Source organism: Chionomys nivalis, chromosome 1 (genome assembly GCF_950005125.1).
Source record: "Chionomys nivalis chromosome 1, mChiNiv1.1, whole genome shotgun sequence".
Lineage (NCBI taxonomy): Eukaryota > Metazoa > Chordata > Mammalia > Rodentia > Cricetidae > Chionomys > Chionomys nivalis.
In genome coordinates, this window is record NC_080086.1 from 87,873,269 (window position 1) to 87,897,253 (window position 23,985).

Here is a 23,985-nt window from a genome sequence, read left to right on the forward strand (position 1 = left end):
AGCAGCTTAGATAGGCGGAGAAGACAGAACAGAATGCTGGGAGAAAGAAGCTGAGTCAGTCAGTCGCCATGATTCTCCTCCCTGAGGCAGACGCAGGTTAGGATCTTACTGGTAAGCTACCACCTTGTGGTGGTACACAGATTATTAGAAATGGGTTAATCTAGATGTGAGAGCTAGCCAGTAAGAGGCTAGAGCTAATGGGCCAAGCAGTGTTTAAAAGAATACAGTTTCTGTGTAATTATTTCGGGTAAAGCTAGCTGGTGGCCAGGAGCCGGGTGGCGGGAAGTGGCCCCGCCGCTCCTCCTCACTACAGGTCTGAAATGCATGAGGTGACATCACAGACTAATAAATACAGGATGAACTTGAGCCTATCCAAAGTGAAAAAAAAATCAAAAATAATGTAAAATCTTATGCTATGCATTCCATTCAAATATGAATTAACATGAACTAAAATACCTAAATGTATGCTGAAAAAATCATGGTAGGCTGCTGAGAAAACACCTTCATTCCATTTGGGATTTCTAAGAACATATAAAACAGTGCTAAATTTTTTTTTGTTTGATTATATTAACAAGATATGCAATTAACATTATTCATTGTGGTAACTCCAAATAAAACAACAAATTGAGTAAACACAATTTGAAATGAAATCTATTTTATTTGTTTATTTTTGTGTTTGGATGTGGTGTATGTGTATGTGTGTGTGTGTTTGTGTGTTGTATGTTCATATTATTTTCAGTGTTTGTGTTATGCTGTGTGTGCATTAGTGGGCAGACTCACTGTAATTGGACTAGCGGTTAATTTTTGCTGTTTTCTCTTTCCAATTATTTGTTGAGAGAGGATTTCTCTGTGAAACTGGAAAAAGCCTGCTCCCCAGAAGGACTAGCCAATGAGCTTTGTGAACCCACAATTTTCACTGAATAAAGAGAACTCAGTATACTGACTCAGACTCTCATATTTGTACTAATCGGCACTTTCCTGACTAAGCATATCTCTAGCCCCTATAAATAACTCTTACAAATATGCAAATAATTGGTAATGCAATAGGAAAAGTGGGAAGATATTGCTAGTAATTTCAAAACTCTGAAGTAAAATAAACACACATATGAACAAATTAATAGTTTCCTTTATTACAAGTTAAGAGAATGCAAATACATACCAGTTATGATAACCATTTTAACATTGATAACTGGCTAAACTGGAAAAAAATGTCATTGCTTTCAATTAGAAGAATGTCTAGCCTTATGTGTGCATGATATGTATATGAGGGTACAAATTCCAAACAAATCATTTATGTAATGGTCAGAGAACAACTTTGAAGAGTCTCTCTCCCCTATCATTTCTGTAGTATACACAGATCTAAATCATGTTCCTGGGATTGGGTTACAAGTGCTTTACCCACTGAATGATCTCAAAGACTCTCAGTTAATAAGGTATTCTGTGAATTGATGTTTACATAAATCATTTGATAAAATTATGTTGAAAATTTTGCTACTTATGAAGTTGAACTAACCATTTGTACTGTGTGTTTATGGACATTAGTTGAGTTGTTAAGATTATATATATATATGTATATATATATGTATATATATATATATGTATATGTATGTATAAATTTGTAGTGTGGTAGAGTCTGGAAATCAAAAAGTTTCACCAAAGTAGCCTTTCAATCTAAGATTTGAGGTGATATATTCCAGAGGTAATTAAAATAAAATTGTTAACTCCATACTTAAAGGGAAGGATGGAGAAGGAAAAGTAGTAGCTGACACTAGTTCCATTCTCAAGGAAGTTATGTCTGTGCAAATGTGAGTAGTTCCACTGGCTGCCATATGGATTATAATGCTGTGCATAATTGTTTTCCACCATCCAATGGAAGAGTGTGTCATCACCACACTTGTCTGTAATTGACACAGAATCTCATAAAATCTAACTTATACCGCATATAACAATGTCTCATGACTCAGAGAAATGTTTAGACAGATACACTGAAAACATAGGGACAGCCCAGTGGTGGTGGTGGTAGCACATGCTTTTAATCCCCAACACCCAGGTGGGGAGGCAGAGGCAGAGGCAGACAGATCTCTGTGAGTTTGAGAACAGCTTTGATCTACAGAGTGAGTTTTAGAAGAACCAGGACTGCTTCATACAGAAATCCAGTCTCAACCCCCTCCCACCCTCTGCCAAAAAGAAAACAACAAAACAAAACCTAGGGAGAAGACATGAACTTAGAAGGAACATTAAGCAACTTCCATGGGATATGTCAGACGTAAATATAATTTGTGATTCTTATAACCACTTCATTCTAAATATTTCTTCAAAGTGGTGGTCATTCAAATATTATTCTTTTGAAAATAGATTTTTCTCTTATACAATACATCTTTACTACAGTTTCCCCCCCTCAACTCTCATTGCATCCCTTTCCTCTCTCCCCCAGATCCACTCTCCCTCCATTTCCTCCTCAGAAAAGAGCAGGCTTCCAAGTTATGACTCAAACAGTACATAGAAAGATACAGTAAGACAAGGGTGCCTAGAGAAGCATATGCAGGTGGGAAAAGGTCTTGGGGTTTTACCCCTGAATGGAAGGAAGGCCTAGAATGTGGGGTGTCCTGCCAGGTTGTGGTCAGAGATGGCGAGCAAAGAAAGATATTTTGATTAATGGAGCCATTATGGGGCTGGCAAGAAACCTGGTACTAGAGAAATTCTCATAAATCCACAAGGATGTCCCTATCTAAGACCCTAAGCAATAGTCGCTAGGGTACCTGAACTGGCCTTGCCATGTAGTTAAACTAATGATTCTCTTAAATATCACCATAGAACCTTCATGAGGAAACTTATGGAAATAAAGGCAGAGACCCGCAGCTGAGCGCTGGGATGAACTCCCAAAGTCCATTTGGAGAGTGGGAGGAGTAAGAATATGAGCTAACAGGTCAAGACGATGATGGGGACACCCACGGAAAGAGTTTACCTGAACTAATGGAAGTTCACCAGATCCAGCTGGACAGGGAAGGAAATAGCAAGAGAACAAACTGCACCCTCTGAGTGTGGATGACAGTTGCATGGCTGGGGCAGACCGCGGGGCCACTGGTAGTAGTAGGAACAGGATTTATCCCTAGTGCTTGTACTGGTATTTTGCGAACTCATTCTCTTTGGATGGATACCTTGCTCAGCCTAGATAGAGTAGGAAGTCGTTGGACCTTTTCTAAAGCAATGTGCCTTACCCTCTCTGAGGAGTGGAAGGGGGTGGGGTGGGAGGAAAGGTGTAGGGAATGGGAGGAGGGGAAGGAGCGGGAACGGGGCTTGTTTTCTTAATAAAAAGAAAGAAAAGAAAAGAAAAGAAGAAAAGAAAAGAAAAGAAAAGAAAAGAAAAGAAAAGAAAAAGCCCTTTTATAGAAAATGAACAAGGAAACTTAACAAAAAGAGAATAGTCTCAAGAGCAGGGAAAAGAGTCAAAGATGCACTCACTTCCACTATTGGGGGGGGTCTCCAAAAAACACCCAGCTAACAGCCAAATCATACATACAGAGGACAACTATCACAATTTATGCATTCCAGCTTGACTCACAATTGCATCACTATTAAATTATAATTTAATGCTTGTTTGTCCCTAAGATGATGTTAATTTTTCAATATAAAGTATAGTTTATTTTTAATCCCACAGTTTTTAAACAATTCAGACACCTTGAAATTTTATTTCTGCATACATAAATGCATATATATATATATATATATAGTCTTTATTTTGCAAGGTTGCAGCTGATAGATGCCCTCTATTCTCTCACATCTGTTTTAGAATCCCCTATTCTCTGCTCTGATTTAAAACCTTAGGCTGATAATTCCCTCAGCAGTTTCAGCCTTGCTCATGGTCTCCTACTTTTAACTATAACTACCGCAATGCTCCAAGTTTGTGTGACATTCTAATCATATGTAAATAAAGAGAAACCCCAATAAATTCTCCCAGCTTGCATCAGACTCTTCCGTATTTCCACTTGTAGTAAGCATTCTATTTCTTCATGATATTCTGGGTCCATTAGGGATCCTAGGAAAATCCTTCCTTTGACACTTATTATTGTTAAGAGTAAAATCTGACTTGGCATGCATCACAGATTAGGTTTTATATACTCTCTGGTAGAAAAATTAATCCCCCTCAGTAGTTTTAGATGGTGCACTCCCCACTTGTTTTACTTGTTCATTACTTTTTAGTGGTTTGCCTGCTTTTGTTGCTTGTTTGTTTTCTTTGCTATAAGTGGGACATTTGCTTTTGGTACGGCATGTTAACAGCAAAAGAAACTTAACACACTGTCCTATTACAAGCTTATTTTTCTCTTTTATATTAGAGAATTAGGGTGTGTATCTATTGGCAAACACATAAATCAATCATAAAATGTAAAAATGCATCATTTTTCACAAACTAATGAATTTGTTTTGTTTGAATTGCTAAAATCTAATTAATATACTAAAGTTTGCTCAAGACATGTTTCCTAAAGAAACCAAACATGCTACTGTTCCCACAGTGCTAGACTCAACACTAATTAATACATTGTTCCTTGACTATTAAAATGATTGCTTATAAATAACCACACAAGTTGCTGAGTATGTGGTGTGAATTCGACAAGGCCTTTTTTTTTTTTTGTCAATTTTCTTCATATTGGAGGCAATTGATTGCTACAGATCTCTCCATAACTAGAAAAGACTTAGAGACTTCCCTAGTTAACTTTCCATTGCTTTGATAAATACCATTGTCAAAGACAGCTTAGGGGAGTTGATTTCATCTTCCACTTTTATATCATAGTCTATGAGTAAGGAAAGTTACAGCAGAATCTCTAGCAGTTTCTTGGGGCAGGAACTATGTAAAAAACAAGGAGGAGTGCTACTTATTGGTTTGTTCTCCATGCCTTGCTCAGTGTTCCTTCTTTTACAATTCAAAACCACATGCACATTGGTAATACCACATACAGTGGAATGGACCTTCCAACACCCATTATTAATCAATTAAATGCACTACTATCTGCACATAGTCTAATATTATGGAAATGAATTTAATTTAGGTTATCTTTTCCAGATGACACGAGCTTGTATCAAATTGACAAAAAAAATCACCATTTATGTCTTGTAACTTGACACACAAATTTATCGATATTAAATTGTAAATTTTCCTCTCTAGCTTGTCCACAAAATATTACTATTGCAATATAAAGTATAGTCTATCTTTAAAAGTCACACATTTCTTAAACAATTCAGACACCTTAAAATTTTAGCTTTTTAAAAATATCATGTTTCTTTTGAAGTCTAAAGTCTTTCTACTTTAGTCTCTTGTAAAATGGAAAACAAGTTATGTACTTCTGATTCCAAGAACCAGGACAGAAGTACCATCAGATCAAAGCAATTCCAAAATCCTGCAATATAAAATCCCAGTGTCTTTGTGTTATACTAATGTTCTTCTTGGCTCCTAAAGACTTTCTTAGCTCGATGTCTCTGGTTGTATCACAAACAACACATGCAACTGGTGTCATAGGGTCAGGCCAGATCTGTTCCACATCTCCTCTTGTCCTTGGCAGATAAATCACAGTCCTTTTATCTACTGTTGATCCACTGCAACTGATGCTGTCACTCATGTTTTCATGGCCTCTCTAAGGAACTCTGTCTATGCTACATGGTAACATAACTGTTTCTCCCATGACTCCAACTATTCTGGGCGCTTCACTGCAGCTGAGGATGCAGTTTCAACAATGGTCTGCTGGCCTATTTAAAAGGACTCCAAAGCTGCCTTATGCTGCCAAACCTCAGCTCTTTTTCATCATTCCTTAGTGTGTTCAAAACAAATGCCAGTGAGATTCTCATATGTATTATCAATCATTGCCACCAACTTGAGATGCACTCTTGCACCTTCTGTACCACAGCTTCTGAGTGCTGTCTCCGAGGAGAACCTTTCCAGATGATTTTTCTTTAGCAATGCTGGTCTCTTGTTAATCACAGCTGATTCCTCAGACCAATTGTCACAGCGAAACAAAGCTTAATGCTTCAGTGGTGCTGGTCTCTTGCTAATCCCAGCTGACTTTCCAGCCCTAGAGAATAGAAATCGCAGATTTTTATTTTCAAATAGCACACACAAGTGGCCCTGGTAGTCTTTGAGGGATTCTCAAAACCTTCGTCTGAAGCTTCACAAGCCAGATCTCTATCATCTGCATTTCACTCAGCAGTCTTATCTTTCAAGCTCCCACAGAATGGCTCTTTAAAAAGTAATCACTCAAGGGTTTGCCTATGCCGAAGCTCAAAAACGCTTTCACAGCCCTTTCAAACAGGACATGGTCAAGTCTGTCAAAGCAGTTGCCTTCTCTCTGATACCAGTTCCTGTTCTGTTTTGTTTTTTGGGTTTTTTTGTTTGTTTGTTTGCTTGCTGAGATAAACACCATGATTGAAAGCAACTTATGATAGAAAGAGTTCATTTCATTTTCCACTTCCACTTCATAGGAAACCATGAAAGAAAGCCATCATAGAGGAAACTAAGCGCAGGAACCTTGAGGGAGGGACAAAAGCAGATATGGAGGAAAGCTGCATGCTGGCTTGATCATCATGGCTCCCTTAGCTTGATATTTTATACAATCCAGCAGCACATGCCTAGGGATGGCAAACCTGCTGTGGGCTAGGCCTCTCACATCAGTCATTAATCAGGAAAATACCCAATATACTTTACTGTAGTCCAATCTCATACAGGCATTTTCTCAATTTAAGTTCTTTTTTCTAAGAGGATTCTATTTTCAAGTTGCCCAAAACTGACCAGTATAGAGATATCACATGCATTTTCTCCTGAAATGAGGAAAAAGAACTAATATTCAAGATTTTTGTATAGTAATCATTCTTGCTGATTTATTAATGAAAAATGACCATTCTTTGGAGGATCTGGAGAAACAGGTGAAAACCAGTTACCTCAAATACGTACATTGAATTTACAAAACCGTTTGTCTCAATAGTTTGTAGCATTTGTATTTATTACATAACTAATGTTACCCTCATTCACCAGCATAGAACTTTATAGAACCAAGATGACAGATAATGAGACACAATGAGAGCAAAATCTTATGAGGGTAGGTAAGATACCATACTGAATCTCCTATGCATAAAACTGGAGGACATTTTTGTTTACTCATTTTGTTCTTAAATGCTTCTCAGAGGGTAGTTATTTCTGTAGGAATCTTACAAGTAGATTAAGAGGAGAACATTATAATGTTAAAGTAAATTGTTAAAATTGAATAGCACAATTGTTTATAGCTATTAAATAACATTTAAAATAGATTCAGTATCCATCATACTCTTTAAATAATGTTTTGTCTCTAATAATTTCTTATGGCAAAATGAACTCATTCAAAGTAATTTTGCTGTGTATTTTGTTATCTATAAATTTGATTAGTAAAGATTGTTCACACATTCTTAGTCACAGTCATGGGTCATGTTTATTCTGAATGTGGTGTACGGTCTTTCTGAACAAGTTGGACTCTATTCACAAGACTATAATTAAGCAATCTCTTTTTAGCAAAAAGATAATATGCAGAAAACTGCCTTAGATTTATAGGCTCAGTGTATCTGAAACCATTTCCAACCCTATTCAGTACTTAGGTGTGTAGTAGAGTGAATGACCACAGGATAATACATTTTGTTGTACTGATCTAATACTGCTAGAGGTATCTACTTATGTACCACATTGCACATACTAGTCTCAATAAGGATAATCATACTTTTGGGATGGCGTTCATGTTTTTATCTGATAGGATCTACAGATGATCAATAGTGAACATTCCAATATGCATGGAAAAAGGACAGAAAAAGCCCAACCTTGAGGGCAATTGACAGCTGTAGGAGAAGGGAAGTTATTTTATGCTGCATGTGTGATCACTGGTAGGTTACTCATGTTACAGTGGATATATAAACATATATATATATATATATATATATATATATATATATATATGTTTAAAGTTCTACAGAAATGTCTTAGGTGAACTTAACTCACTTAACTGCTCTAACAGAGAAGCTTGGTTCAGTTCTCAGCACTCATTATTTGGCTCACAATAGCCCCTATAACTCCACTTCCATAGAATTGCATGATCTATGTCCTCTAGGGTCATCTGTATATACTGCGTGCTAATGGTAAACATAAATTCATGCATACACATACCCATGCAATCACATTCATAGTCAAATAAATAAAAATAATTTTAAAAGTATTAAGGAAATGCTCAATATCTTTAGCCATCAGAGAAATACAAATCAAAATAATCTTGGATTCCATCTTACACCTGTAAGAATGGGTAAGATCAAAAACACTGATCACAATTATGCTGGAGAGGATGTGGGGTAAAGGGTACACTCCTGCATTGCTTGTGGGAGTGCAAACTGGTACAGCCTCTTTTGATATCAATATGGTGATTTCTCAGAAAAATTAGGAAACAATCTTCCTCAAGACCCAGCAAACCACTTTTGGGTATATACCCAAAGGATGCTCAATCTTACCAAAAGGACCTGTGCTTAACTATGTTCATAGCAGCATTTTTTGTCATAGCCATAACCTAGAAACAACCTAAATGTCCTTCAGCTGAAGAATGGATAAGTAAAATGTGGTATATTTACACAATGGAGTACAACACAGCCAAAAAAATAATGACATATTGAAATTTGTGGGCAAATGGATGTATCTAGAAAACATCATATTGAGTAAGGTAACCCAGACCCAAAAAGACAAATATTATATGTTTTCACTCATATGTGATTTTTAAACATAAAGCAAAGAAAACCAGCCTACAATTAATCTCAGGGAACCGGGAAAACAAGAAGAACACTAAGAGACACATTCATGGATCTAATCTACATGGGAAGTAGAAAAAGAAGATGGGGTCCCACAACAACAAGTCCACCTTGTTGATATAACATCATGATGCTGATAGCGCTACTACAAGACCTGTTTTGGGTACCAGCTGCTCAAGATGGTCCCAAATTGGTTAGCTGAAATAGTGCATTTTTTTTTACAATGTTCTGGCCAGACCTCCAAATAGTAAGCTCATAAAACCCTACCAAATATTCAGTGACGATTTGCAATTATACCAGACAGCAATCTTGAAACATAACCATCATTTTACTTTTACAGGATCCCATAGAAAGAACATTGCCCCATGGGGAAATTTCAAGTTGCCACACACAGTAAACTGCTTTGTGGCAGGGATTCTACCAAAAACTGCTTAGGTAAAAGCAAGCCAAGTGGGCAGCATTGGGAGACTGTCTGGGCCATGGACCGGTTAGGCCGTTAGGCTGTCCACACAGTAGTTGTGGAGTCTGAATCCACATGGGCACCAAATGTGAAAGGATGCTTAAAAGAAATACCACACTAGCTCAGAATTGAGAAATAGATGGTTATTTATTTAGGGGTAAACTCACAAATCAGAATCCTCTGCTTGAATAGAGAGCAAAAACCAAATCCAGGAGCCAAAAGGAGAGAGAATACATGCTGTACATCACCTTATATAGTATAAGAAGCCATGCCCCAGTGGGTGGATAATCTTACAGCATTCTTAAATACCTGACTTCTTAATAAAAATAAAGAAGTTAATCATACTATATATAGTATATATATGTCTTACAAATTTTTCCTAATAGTTTTGCATTTTTCAGAAGAAGCTGAGAGACAATCATTTTCAACTGTTAAAACCTTATCAAAGAGGCATTTCATAGATAGTCTGCTCATGTCTATTGTTTCTGTTCAACTGTGTGTTGCTGTCTCAAGAATTTATTTCTTGATGTAACCTTTTTTTTTTCTTAACTGTAATATCTCCCACTTGAGAGTGAAGGAACCACACTTAAGGTAATCGATAATAATTAAAGAGAAATGTGAAAAAGGCAAAATAGTGTCTAATTTCAATGCATATTCATTTATATTTTTTGCAGTGAGTATTACTTAGGAATTCTGTACTGGAGGAAGCAGCATGAACCACATAAAATAACTGAATGGGGGTCAGGAATTTATAAGTTTCTAGGGAAATAACACCTTTGAAAACATGTAAACATTGCAAAAATATTGTGAACAGTTAACCAGGTAAATATTCTCTAGAATATTTGATGGAGGAAGGTCATTCGTTAATTAAAAAAGAAACTGCTTGGTCCTCATAGGTTAGAACATAGGTGGGTGGAGTAAACAGAACAGAATGCTGGGAGGAAGAGGAAGTGAGCTCAGACTCGATAGCTCTCCTCTCTGGGGCAGATGCTATGAAACTCCGACCCAGGATGGCCGTAGGCTAGAATCTTCCCGATAAGCGCACCTTGGGGTGCTACACACATTATTAGAAATGGGCTAGTCCAGGTGCTAGAGTTAGCCAAGAAGAGGCTAGATATAATGGGCCAAGCAGTGTTTAAAAGAATACAGTTTGTGTGTTGTTATTTTGGGGCATAAGCTAGCCAGGCAACCAGGAGCTGGGGCGCCAGGAACACAGCCTACAGCTCCTCACTACAGAATGGTGCCCAACGTGGGTCACTGAATCCACAGAAAGCCTGAGAAAGCTTAGGAAAGAATAGAGTAAAGCATATTTTCTTGGTAGCAGCAATTTCTTGGGTCTGCTCTGCTTGCTAGATGCAAGCAAGCACTCTCATCTAAGAGAGGCTTCCTGACTCAGCTTCAGCTGCAAAACCCTGCAGCTCATTAAGAGGTCCTGCCACGAAACACTTAAATGGTATTGATGAAAGCTGAATGCATGCTTTTCGGGTTTTCATTCATAGCAGGAAAAAAGTTTGTGTGTTGTTATTTTGGGGCATAAGCTAGCCAGGCGACCAGGAGCTGGGGCGGCAGGAACACAGCCCGCAGCTCCTCACTACAAATATTAATTTGTAAAATTCTGTCTGTTTTCATATAACTTCCATGTCAGGCCAATGTTGCCAACACTTGGTTAGGCTTTGAGGAGTTGGATACTCTGTCTCTTAAGAGCTCTATGTAAACATAGATTACTACACTAAACCTAGCCTTAGTACAACACAGCATTTGCTTAGCCATCTGGTATATTTATATAGACAGAGTCCAGGCTATTCCCTAGGGCTCTACAACTTAATCAAATAGTCTATTTACACAGTCTCTTAATCCCTGAGTGCTGCCTTTGCTGATGAAGTTTATATGTCTCAGTCTATCAATTAGTTCTACCTACCTGCAAATAAGCTAATATGTCTAGAAGGCTAGCCTAGACAGAAGGGTTAGTTAAAAGACCTTTCACGATCATACAAACTTTTTAATGAGTGTTGAGATTGGCAGATACTTCCACTTATTTTGTTATTTTGATCGCTCTTATTGATGTGAAAGCCTGGCTCATTTCAAAAGGGATGGACATAGTTTCTTCTGGAGCCAAATATGAGTAACCGTGGCCCAAGGACACAGACCTAAGTCACTCCAAATTGCATGTTTCAACATGAAAACACATTTATACATTTTTTTTCATTGAGAGAAGAAAAGAAAGCTATATATTAAGATACTTTGGAAACACATTGTTGGACACATCAGGTAGGTTCATTAAAGCACCTGTTTACACATGTGTGTATATTTAAAGAAGTAATAGCATTTTTCATATTTGTGTATTGTTTTTTTTTGTGTTTAAATGGTATAATAATATATTAAATGTAGTCATATAGACCTCAAAAATATGGAGTAATACATATCTGTGTATAGAGACAGTTCACATTCCCAAGCATTGTATTAACTACTTTTGTTCAGCCCTGTGTTGTACATGAGATATTCTAGAAGGCCTGATGAGCAAGCCTACACTTGCCCTCTGTCCAGACCAAGATTTGTGCATTTCAAGTTGGACACTCAGAACAAACATTCTTTCTGAAGCAGAGCACTGTGTTTATTTTTAAGCAGAGACAGTTTGGATAGATAACACAGATAGTCATGCTCCACATGTGTTGTAGGAGCAGCAGGCCGCTTCCTGCCACTCAGGAGGGCTCCCGGCCACAGATTAGCTTTATACCCGAAATAATTACACACAAACTGTATTCTTTTAAACACTGCTTGGCCCATTAGTTCTAGCCTCTTACTGGCTAACTCTCACATCTAGATTAACCCATTTCTAATGAGTGTGTGTAGCACCAAGAAGTGGTGGCTTACCAGAAGATCTTAACCTGCATCCATCTTGGAGAGGAGAGCTATGGTGACTACCTGACTCGGCTTCTTTCTCCCAGCCTTCTGTTCTGTCTACTCTGCCTACCTAATTTTCTGTCTATTAAAGAGCCAAGGCAGTTTCTTTATTTAACCAATGAAATCAACACAAAACAGAAAACTCCAACATCACACACGGACTCTTCATTTGCACTACTTCCTCCCTCATGAGCATCTTCCAGTGGCAAGGGAGTTACTATTAAGAAGTCAACCTTGCTTCACTGTGTCAATAAAGAAATGGTAATTCTAGCTATGCTTCACTGTGTTGTTAAGCTGTTTTGAACAAATTCAGAATGTCATCTGTGTTCCTGTGTCTGGATGGATGCCACATAAGAGCTCTAAAAATCTCCTTTATCTCTTCTATCCCATCAGGTGTTGAACTCTATATTATTTCTATAAATTTGTCTTCAGAAATTTATGTAGTTTAAATCACGTGGCTTTCTGGCTTGTTCCTTTCACCTATCAGCTTGCGTGCGAGGCTCCTCTCTGTCTTTTCATAGTTTCTGGCTCACCCCTTTATTGCTCAGTGATAATCAGTGAAACAGAAGGGTCACATATTTCTTCAAGAGGCAGATATTTAATTCCTAAGAATTGGAATCCTATCTCAAGTAAAACAAAGCATGAGGTGGGTTGACTATATAATGCCAAAAGGACATAGAAGAAGTCTGAGGCCACATGGGGCTAATATAGCAGTAATTTGTGAGGTCGTGATAGGTTGCAACAATGGAAAACTCAGGTTAACATTCCTGCAGTACAGAAATGGGACATAAACCAAATCATGTTTCTGGGAAGAATATTATAAGGTACTATAAAAACAGTCACTGACCATTTAGACTTTATTATAATTGACAACATATTTCTTAGGAGAGACTCTAAGAGCTTTAGTGCTTAGATCTTGTCTTAGTTAGAGTTATTGCTTACTTTATGAGACACCATGGACTAGGCAACTTACAAAAGAAGCATTTATTTGGGGACATGCTTCTAGTTCAGAAGGTTTCATGACAGGAAGTGTGGCATCAGGCAGGCAGGCCTGGTGCTAGCTCAGCAGCTGAGTGCTTACATCATGTTTGACAGGCAGGAGGCAGAAAGAGAGAAAGAGAGCCTGGCTTGGGCTTTTGAAAGTTCAAACCTTAGACACAGTGCCACACCTCCTCCAACAAGGCCACATTTTTCTAATCCTTACTAAATATTCCACCAATAGGAATGAAACATTAAGAAAATTAGCCTGTGGGGCCATTCTCATTCAAAATACCACAGACCTTATGATTTAGAAGTTGGTCCATGCAAGTGAGAAAGATGCTTGATATTACAGATGGCTTTTATATCATTGTTGTAGCTGATACACATTCCTGGACTATATGTATGGCCACTTCTCTAAATAGTGATAAAAAATTATGATAGGAGGGTGAGAGTTTACATTGTTTAAAATACAAACTTTCAGATGAATATATCTCATACTAGAAAATATAATCATATTATTTTCAATGAATATAACATATGCTTCATATTCATAAGGTTTCATGTTCAGGAACTTCAGAGCATCCACAGGGACTCTTGAGATAGCCACCATACTTCCCAGCTAACATATGTTCCAGTGGGTCATTTGTTCAACATAACATGGTCACTTGAAGATATAACAGTCTCAAAACAAAACAAACACAATTATTTGAAAACAAATAAAAACTAAGAATAAAGTCATTACAATATAATTTGATAATTTATAAGAAATTCTGCCATTACTTGTGATTTTTTTATAAAAAATTATTATCATTTGCTTGTGGAGGCTGCTTGTTTGCTTTTACAGCCATTCAGACATGAAATAACAGCACAGAAACTATATTAATTACAATACTGTTTGGCCAATAGCTTAAGCGTACTTCTAGCTAGCTCTTACATCTAAATTAATCCATTTCTATTAGTCTATTTATTACCACATGGTCGTAGCCTACCAGTAAATTTTCATGCAGCATATGGCATCTGTTTCCTGAAGAAGCTACATGGCATCTCTTTGACTCTGCCTACTTTCTCTCTCTATATTTTCCTGCCTGACTATATTCTGTTAAGCCATTAACTGAAAGCAGATTCTTTATTAACCACTGGTACTCACAGCATACAGAGGGGAGTGCCACATCACCTCTACTTTTCTGTCTAAAAAGAATGTTTTAACTTTGACATAGCAAGATTACATACAACAGAGCAGTTATCAAGAAAAAAATATAGTTAAAATATATCTATTTTATCTCTTATAATAACTAAGGAAAATTATTTCTATCTATTCAGCACCATCAAAAACTCCAGAAGGATATAATATTACCTAACTAAATAGGGATTGCATTTTAAAAAACTTTCAAAATTCTAGAATTGACAGAGACATCTCACTGCCTCAACAGTCACCCAAAGTTCTTCTGTAACATTGGGGCATCCATCTTCAGCCTGTAGGCCCATAATATCAGACAGACTTTTCCATGAAGCAGGAAATTTCAAAGACAGTTCCACCTGTGTTGGCAGTTTGTCAGTTACTTTTTTCTGTATCCTGTGGAATATCTGGCAGACTCTTTCATGAAGCAGGAACCGTGAAAGACCGTCTCACCTTTAGGCAAGTTTCTTTACTCCTTTAATCTATGACTATCTAACTTTTATAACTCTCTATATTCTTTTTCTTCTCTCTCTCCCAAGCCTACATATATTTATTCAACACTTTGACCCTTTTAGAGGTCTTTTTCATCTGAATTTGTTTTTATTGCAATTATATCTGTAATTATGTTTTGACGAGGAACACTTTTTTTCTTTTAAATGCTAAGCGGGCATGGCTAGGACTGACTGTGTGGATTTGCCTTTTGGCTCTGCCCAGTTCTACATGACAGAAGCATGTTCACTGACTCTGAGAGACATGCATATAGACCCAGTTCCAGAGTCACAGTGGGTCTCTGTCACCATTAAACAATTTGCTCACAGACCCCATTCATAGCTCAGCCTCCTGAAAGGGCCAGAGCTGTTCCTGCAACTAGCATGAACCAGGAAGATGCAATTTCTTAAAGAAGTTGCACAGTATTTTGTTGCTAATGTGAGTCAGGAAGACCTTTCTTAAAGAAGCCATGGCACTCCTGCACACCACCAGCAAACAGAATCCATCTGAAAAAAAAAAAGCAAAACAAAACAAAACTGCGGCTACCAGCAAGTTGCGCCACACTCTTCTTTTTTTTGTGTCTAAAATTTCCTTTAAAATTCTCTCAAGTTTTATGTGGATATAGTCAACACACTTTAGCATGCCATTCTGTTGGCAGAGGCTGTTTGTTCATTTTCTCAATCATCAGACCTGAAATAATCACACAGAAACTTTATTATTTGCAATATTGTTTGCCCAATAGATTAGCATATTTCTAGTTAGCTCTTACATTTTAAATGAACTCATTTCTATTAATTTGTGTATCACCATGTAGTTGTGGCCTACCAGTAAAGTTCCATCCAGAATCCAGCATCTGTCTCCTGCAGCAACTACATGGTGTGTCTTTTACTCTGCCCACCCTCTCTATGTATATCTTTTCCAGCCTGTCTATATATTCTTAAGCCATTGGCTGAAAGCAGAATCATTATTAACTAATGATATTCACAGTATACAGAAGGGAATCCCACATCAACCATTATTTAGAGAAAAACCCATACCTGCAGATAGAATTCAAGCACAGTATACAGTGTAAGACAATATATGATACAAGAGCCAAGAGCACAAATTAAAACATTTTTATTTTGATAAGTAAACAGTACCTTCTGGGAGCTGTGCACATAAAATATTAGTGATCTTGCCTCATGTAACCAAAACAATCTTTTCCTCCACCTCAACTCTATCCACATGTCCTAGCATTTTACTATCTCTGAAATATATTTATCTTGATTTCCACAAGCTGTCAGGAAATGAGGTATGCCTTTTTTATTTTATATTTATGGATAGCCAAAATTCCTCAGGGGATAAATCACTCAAGATAGTTAAAGATGGTAAGAAAAGAAGTAATGTTCCAAAACCTGAAGAGAGAAGGTCTAAGTTAGATAAAATGAAGAAATTCTTAGTCATAGGTGGGTGAAGAAGTCAGAAAAGTACCCAGAAAGGGGTACAGCTGAATTATGTTGAGGTTTTTGATCCATTTGGACTTGGGTTTTGGGCAGGGCCGTAGATATGGATCTATTTGTATTGTTCTACATACAAATATCCAGTTATGTCAGCACCATTTGTTGAAGATGTTTTTGTTGTTGTTGTTGTAGTACGGTTTTGACTTCTTTGTCAAAAATCAGGTGTTGATAAGTGTGTGAATTTATGGCAGGGTCTTTGATTAGATGTCATTGCTCTACTTGACTGTTTTATACCAATACCATGATGTTTTTATTACTATAGCTTGGTAGTAGAAATTAACATCAGGGATGGTATTACCTCCAGAAGTTCTTTTATTGTCCAGAATTGTTTTAGCTATCCTGAGTTTTTTCATTTATATATATGAAGTTGAGTATTATTCTTTTAAGGTCTGTGAAGAACTGTGTTGGAATTTTGATGGGGATTTTGATGAATCTGCAGATTTATTTTGGTAACATGACAGTTTTGTATAATTTTAATCCTACCGATCCGTCTACTGAGACATCTTATGATTTTCTCTAATTTCTTTCTTCAAGGACTTGAAGTTCTTGTTATATAGATCTTTTACTTGTTTGAATAGAGTTACCCCAAGATATTTGATATTATTTGTGGCTATTCTGAAGAGTGTTGTTTCCCTGATATTTTTCTCAACCTTTTAATCTTATGTATATATATAGGGGCTATTGACATTTTTGAGTTAATCTTGTATTGAACTACTTTACTGAAGGTGTTTATCAGCCGAAGAATTTATGTGGTAGAATTTTTGAAGTCATTTACTTATACTATTAAAGAATCTGAAAATAATGAAACTTTGACTTCTTCCTTTACTTTTTCTATTCCTTTAATCTCCTCTTGTTATCTTATTGTTTTAGCTAGAACCTCAAGTACTATATTGGATAGATTTGGAGACAGTGTACAGTCTTATATTTTTACTGATTTTAGTGGAATTGATTTGAGTTTTCTCCAGTTAATTTGATGTTGGCTTTTGGATTACTCTATATTGCTTTTATTATGCTTAGATATGTTCCTTAGATTCTAGATCTCAATAAACCTTTTTCCATGAAGGCATGTTGAATTTTATTAAAGGCTTTTCCAGCATCTAATAGGGTAATAATATAGCTTTGTTTTTCTTTCAGTTTATTTATATGGTAGATTATACTGATTTTCATATATTGAATCCTTCTTGCATCTCTTGGGTGAAGTCAACTTTATCATTGTATATTATCTTTTTGATGTGTTCTTAGATTCAGCTTATGAGTATTTTTGAATCAATATTCATGAGCAAAATTGAACTTTTGTAATAAAAAGGATGTTGCAATAATGCAAAATGGTAGCTTACAGAATAAGAAAAGTTTTTCACAAACCTCACATCTGACAGAGGGCCTATCTCCAAAGTAAATAAAAGTTCAGGAAAATAGATATTAAAATATAAATAATACATTAGAAAATTGAGATACAGATCTAAAAAAGAAATGCTCATGAGAAGATTCTCAAATGCTGGGGAGTCACTTAAAGAATTGCTTAACATCATTAAAAATCATGAAAATTCAAGTCAAACCAAAACTGAAATACAATCTTACACCAGTCAAATGCCTAAGATCAAAATACTGCTGAAAACTTACTATGGAAACGATGTGGGGCAATGGGAACACTCCTTCATTGCTGGTAGAAATGTGAATTTGTACAGCAACTTTGTAAAGCAAAATGGAAGCTTTTCAGAAAATTGTGAATCAATATGCTTCAAGATCCAGATATACTACTCTTGAGCATATACCCAAATTTTTCTCAATCATTCCACAAGTAAACTTGCTAAATTATGTTCATAGCAGTGTAATTGTAATAACCAGAACCTAGAAACATCCTAACAACCTAAATGCCTCTCAACCAAAGAATAGATAAAAGAACATGTGATATTCAGCTGTTAAAAACAATGACATCTAGAAATTTGAAGGCAAATCAATGGAACTAGAAAAAAAAAATCATCCTGAGTGTGATAACCCAGACCTAGATAGGCAAAAATGCTTCGTACAAACTCTTTATTCTCAGAAATACTTTCTTCTCAGAACCTCATGGAACCTTCTCTAAAATTGACCACATACTCATAAACAACGCAAACCTCAACAGATACAAAAAAATGGAATAAATCCCTGTTTAAAGTTAAACAGATCACCAAGGTTTAAAGTTAAAATTTAACAACAACACTACTTTCAGAAAGCCTACAAACTCATGGAAATTGAAAAGTGCTCAACTGAACCACCCCTGCGTCAAGGAAGAAATAAAGAAATTAAAGACTTCCTAGAAATCAATGAAATGAAGGCAGAACGTGCCCAAACCTATGGGATACTATGAAAGCAGTGCTAAGAGGAAAGTTTGTAGCACTGAATGCCTACATAAGGAAAGTAGAGAAATCTCACACTAGCCACTTAACAGCACACCTAAAAACTCTAGAACAAAAAGAAACAGGTTCACCCAGGAGGAGTAGATGATAGGGCATAAGAAAATTGAGAGCTGAAATCAAAAACTAAAAATAAAAACAAAGAAAACAATACAAAAAATAAATGAAACAAAGAATTCGTTCTTTGACAAAATCAACATGATAGACAAACTCTTATCCAAACTAATCAAAAGGCAGAGAGAACAACTTTCAAATTAAAAAAAAATCAGAAATGAAAAGGGGACAAAACAAGAGAAAAGAAAAAAATTCAGAGAATCATTAGGCCATACTATAAAAATTTATACTCCACAAAATTGGAAAGTTTAAAAGAAATGGACAATTTTCTACATAGGTACAAAATACCAAAATTAAATCAAGACCAGGTGAACAATTTAAATATACCTATAACCTGCAAGGAAATAGAAGAGGTCATCAAATGCCTCCCCCCTAAACAAACAAACAAACAAAAAAACCAAAAACCCAGTGCATAATTCTACCAGAATTCCAAAGTAGATCTAATACCTATACTCCCCAAATTGTTTCACATAGTAGCAACAGAAGGAACACCGCCAGCCTCTTTTTTATGAGGCTATAGTTACCCTGACACCCAAACCAGACTAAGACTCAACCAAGAAGGAGAATAACAGACTAATCTCCCTCATAAGCATTGATGCAAAAATACTCAAAAAATACTGGCAAAACAAATCCAAGAACACATCAAGAAAATCATCCACCATGATTAAGTTGGCTTCATCCAGAGATGCAGGGATGGTTCAACATACTCAAAATCTGTCAATGTAATCCACTATAAAAATAAACAAAAAAAAATTATCATCTCATTAGATGCTGAAAAAGCAATTGACAAAATGCAACAGACATTTATGATAAAGGTCTTGGAGAGAGGAGGGATACAAGGAATATATCTAACATAATAAAAGCAATACAAAACAAGCTGACAGCCAACATCAAATTAAATGGAAAAAAATTCAAAGTGATTCCACGAAAACCAGGAACAAAACCAGCTTTCCACTCTCTCCATATCCATTCAATGTAGGTCTTGAAATTTTATCTAGAGCAATAAGAGAACAAAATGAGATCAGGATATACTAATGGAAAGGAAGAAGCCAAACTTTCACTCTTTACAGATTATATAATAGCATACATAAGTGACCCAAAAAACTTTATCATGGAAATCCTACAGATGATAAATACCTTCAGTAATGTTTGTTGCAGAATACAAGATCATCTCAAAAACATCAGTATTCTTCCTGTATAAAAATGATTTTTAAAAAAGCTGAGAAAGAAATCAGAGAAACATCACCCTTCACAATAGCTACAAATAACTTAAAATATCTTGGGGCAACACTAATAAAAGAAGTGAAAGACCTGTTCAACAAGAACTTTAAGTCTTTGAAGAAAGAAATTGAAGAAGACACCAGAAAAATGAAAAGATCTCCCGTGCTCCTGGAAAGGTAGGATCAACATAATAAAAATGGCTATCATACCAAAGCAATATATAGATTCAATACAATACCATCAAAATCCAAACACAGTTCTTCACAGACCTTGAAAGAACAATAATGAATTTCATATGGGAAAAAAACAGGATAGTCAAAACAATTCTGAACAATAAAGGAACTTTTAGAGGATCACAATCCCTGACATTAAGCTCTATTATAGTATTACAGTAATGAAAACAACCTGGTATCGGGATAAAAACAGACAGGTTAAGCAATGGAATTGAATTGAAGATCTGGATATTAATTCACACACCTATTAAAACCTGATTTTAAACAAAGAAGCTAAGATTATACAATGGAAAAAAGAAAGTATCTTCAACAAATGGTGCTGGCATAACTGGATGTCAACATGTAGAAGAATGAAAATAGACCCATATCTTTTGCCACACACAAAACTCATGTCAAATGGGTTAAAAACCACAATATAAATCCAACCACACTAAACCTCATAGAAGAGAAGTTGGGAAGTAGCCTCCAATGCATGGGCACAAGAAACCACTTTCTAAATATAACACCAGTAGCACGGACACTGAGAACAAAAATAAATAAATGTTACCTACTGAAACTGAGAAGCTTCTGTAAAGCAAAGGACACAGTCAATAAGAAAAAAAAAGGCAGCCTACTGAATGGTAAAGATCTTCACCAACCCCATATCAGACAGAGATCTGATCCTCCAAATATGTAAAGAACTCAAGAATTTAGACATCAAAATTCTAAATAATTTAATTTTAAAACGGGGTACAGATCTAAAGAATCAATTCTCAACTGAAGAATCTCAAATGGCCAAAAGACACAGGGAAATGATCAACATTCTTAGCCATCAGGGAAATGCAAATCAAAATGGCTCTGAGATACCATCTTACACCTGTCAGAATGGCTAAGATCAAAAACACCAATGATAACTTATGCTGGAGAGGATGAGGAGTAATGAGAACACTCCTCCATTGCTGGTGGGAATGTAAACTTGTACAGTCATCTCAAAATCAGTCTGGTGGTTTCTCAGAAAATTGGTAATCAACCTACATTTGGACCCAACCATACCACTCTTGGGCATATACCTAAAGGATGCTCAATAATACCACAAAGACATGTGTTCAATTATATTCATAGCAGCATTATTTGTAAAAGCCAGAACATGGATTCAATCTAGATGATCATCAGCTGAAGAATGGCTAAAGAAAATGTGGTACATTTACATAATGAAGTACTATACAGTGGTAAAAAACAATGACATCTTGAAATTTCCATGCAGATGAAGGGAATTAGAAAAAAAAAAAGCATTCGGAGTGAGTTAACCCAGATTCAGAAAGATGAGCATTGTATGTACTCACTCATAAGTGGATACTAGCTGTAAAGCAAAGGATAATAAGCCTATAGTCCAATACCCAGAGAAGCTGAGTAACAAGGATAACCCTAAGAGAAACACCACACACACACACACACACACACACACACACACACACACACACATCCCCCTGGGAAGGTAGAGATAGGGAAGATAGACAAGATCTCTGAAAAAAACTGGAAGCATGGGAGAGGGTAGACGGGGAAGAGGAGAGGCAAAGGGGAGGGAGGAGAAATTGAGGGAATGATATAGTTAAGATGGAGAAACGACAGAGACAGAGAACAAGGTAAGAGATATTTTGAATGAGAAAGCCATTATAGGGCTAGCAAGAAACCTGGCACTAGAGAAATTCCCAGGAATCCACAAGGATGACCCCAACTAAGACCCTAGTGGAGAGGGTGCCTGAACTGGCCTTGCTCTGTAGTCAGATTAATGACTATTTTAAATGTCACCGTAGAACCTTCATTCAACAATTGATAGAAGCAAAGGAAGAGATCCATAGTGGAGCACTGGGCTGAACTTCCATAGTCCAGTTGAAGAGTGGAAGGAGTGAGAATATGAGCAAAGAGGTAAAGATCATGATGGAGATACACACTGTAACAGCTTACGTGAGCTAATGGGGAAACTCACCAACTCTGGCCAGACAGGGAGTAAACCAGCATAGGAACAAACTAATCCCTCTGAATTTGGGTGACAGTTATTTGACTGGGGCAGACTGAAGGGCCACTGGTACTGGCACCAGATTTATCCCTACTGCTTGTACTGGCTTTTTGGAACCCATTTTTTTTTTTGGGAGGGATGACTGGCTCAGCCTAGATATACTGGGGAGGTCCTTGGTCCTTCCTCAAAGCAATGTACCTTCTCCTCTCTGGGGAGTGGATGGGGAGTGGGATGGGAGTGAAATTGGTGGGCAGGGGAGGACAGATGGGAGTAGGAACTACGGTTGGTATATAAAATAAAAAAAATAGTTTTTGTTTTATTTTAATAAAAAAGGGAAACAAAAACCAAGGTTCAGTGGAGCTCACAGCTGTATGGACAGCTAAGGATCCTGCATGGGACTGACCTAAGCCCTCTGCATATGTGTAACAGTTGTGCAGCTTGTTCTACTTGTGGCACTCCTAGTGGTGGGAACTGGGCCTGTCCCTACTGATTTGACTGGCTTTTAGAAACGTATTCATCACTTTGTGTTGCCTTGTTCAGCCTTAATACAAAGGAAGAAGCTTAATCCTACCTCAATTTAATATCTCATGCTTTGCTGACACCCATGCGAGGCTTGCCCTTTCTGAACAAAAACAGAGGAGGAGTGAATTGGGGAGGGAAGAAAGGTAAGAGAAAGGGAGAAAGGAGGGAGCAGAAACTGCTGTCAGGGTGCTAGAATAAATGAATAAATTTAATTAACAATAGAAACAGAAGAATAATAAAAAAGATAATGAAAACATTACTCAGTGACTCATGTAGCATATGTAATGTAACTTAAATACACTAATTTATTCACTCATCTAATTACACATAATTGGCATGTTTTCCTGAAAATGACATATTTCTTAATTTCCTTTAATCTTGCCAAATTCACCCATTTCCCCTACCATTCTATTACACTAATTCCAAAGAGATGATTAGTGATGCATGCTCTATTTGTATGGATTAATTTCATTATTTCATAATACAATGAATAAAACCTATATTTTTAAAAGCTATGCTATAAAAATAACATAAATAGTCTATAAGTCAGGGAATGGTATGTAAATATAATATAAAACTTGAGACCTGATACATAAACTGGTTATTACTTAAATTATGCAATTTGCTAAGCTCTGTGTATGTATATAACTTAAAATCAAAACTATAATCAAGATAATGAATGTATCCATCACAACCAAAAGTATTGTTTTGTAATCTCTTCCTCCCACTTTTCTCTTAAATTAAAAGCATTGCTGGAAAAATATTCACTAGTTTCCTTTCAGTACAGGTAATTTTGAATATTATTAAATTATTCACAAATGAACCCATAATGATTATACTCTTTTGCCTTGCTCCATCAACTCAGCCTAATGATGTTAAGATTATTATGTTAGTTCATAAACATTCACCCATTCTTTTTCATCGTTGTGATGATTCCACTGAAATGATTTATCACCACAGCTTGAACACTACCTCACCAAAATTTCCGGTTGTGAAAGGATTTTTACAACATTGCACAACAGTTTGCTGTAAGTTGGCCTGTCAAAATCTCTGTATGTGTTTGTTCTCCTGCTTATTTTTGGTAAATAATATAGACTAGAATTACTGGAACAGAAGCTTAAATAATGGCAACTCTGTAAAACTTTTTTAATTTTGTATTTATTTATTTTTTTATTCTTTTTTAATTAAAATTTCCACCTGCTC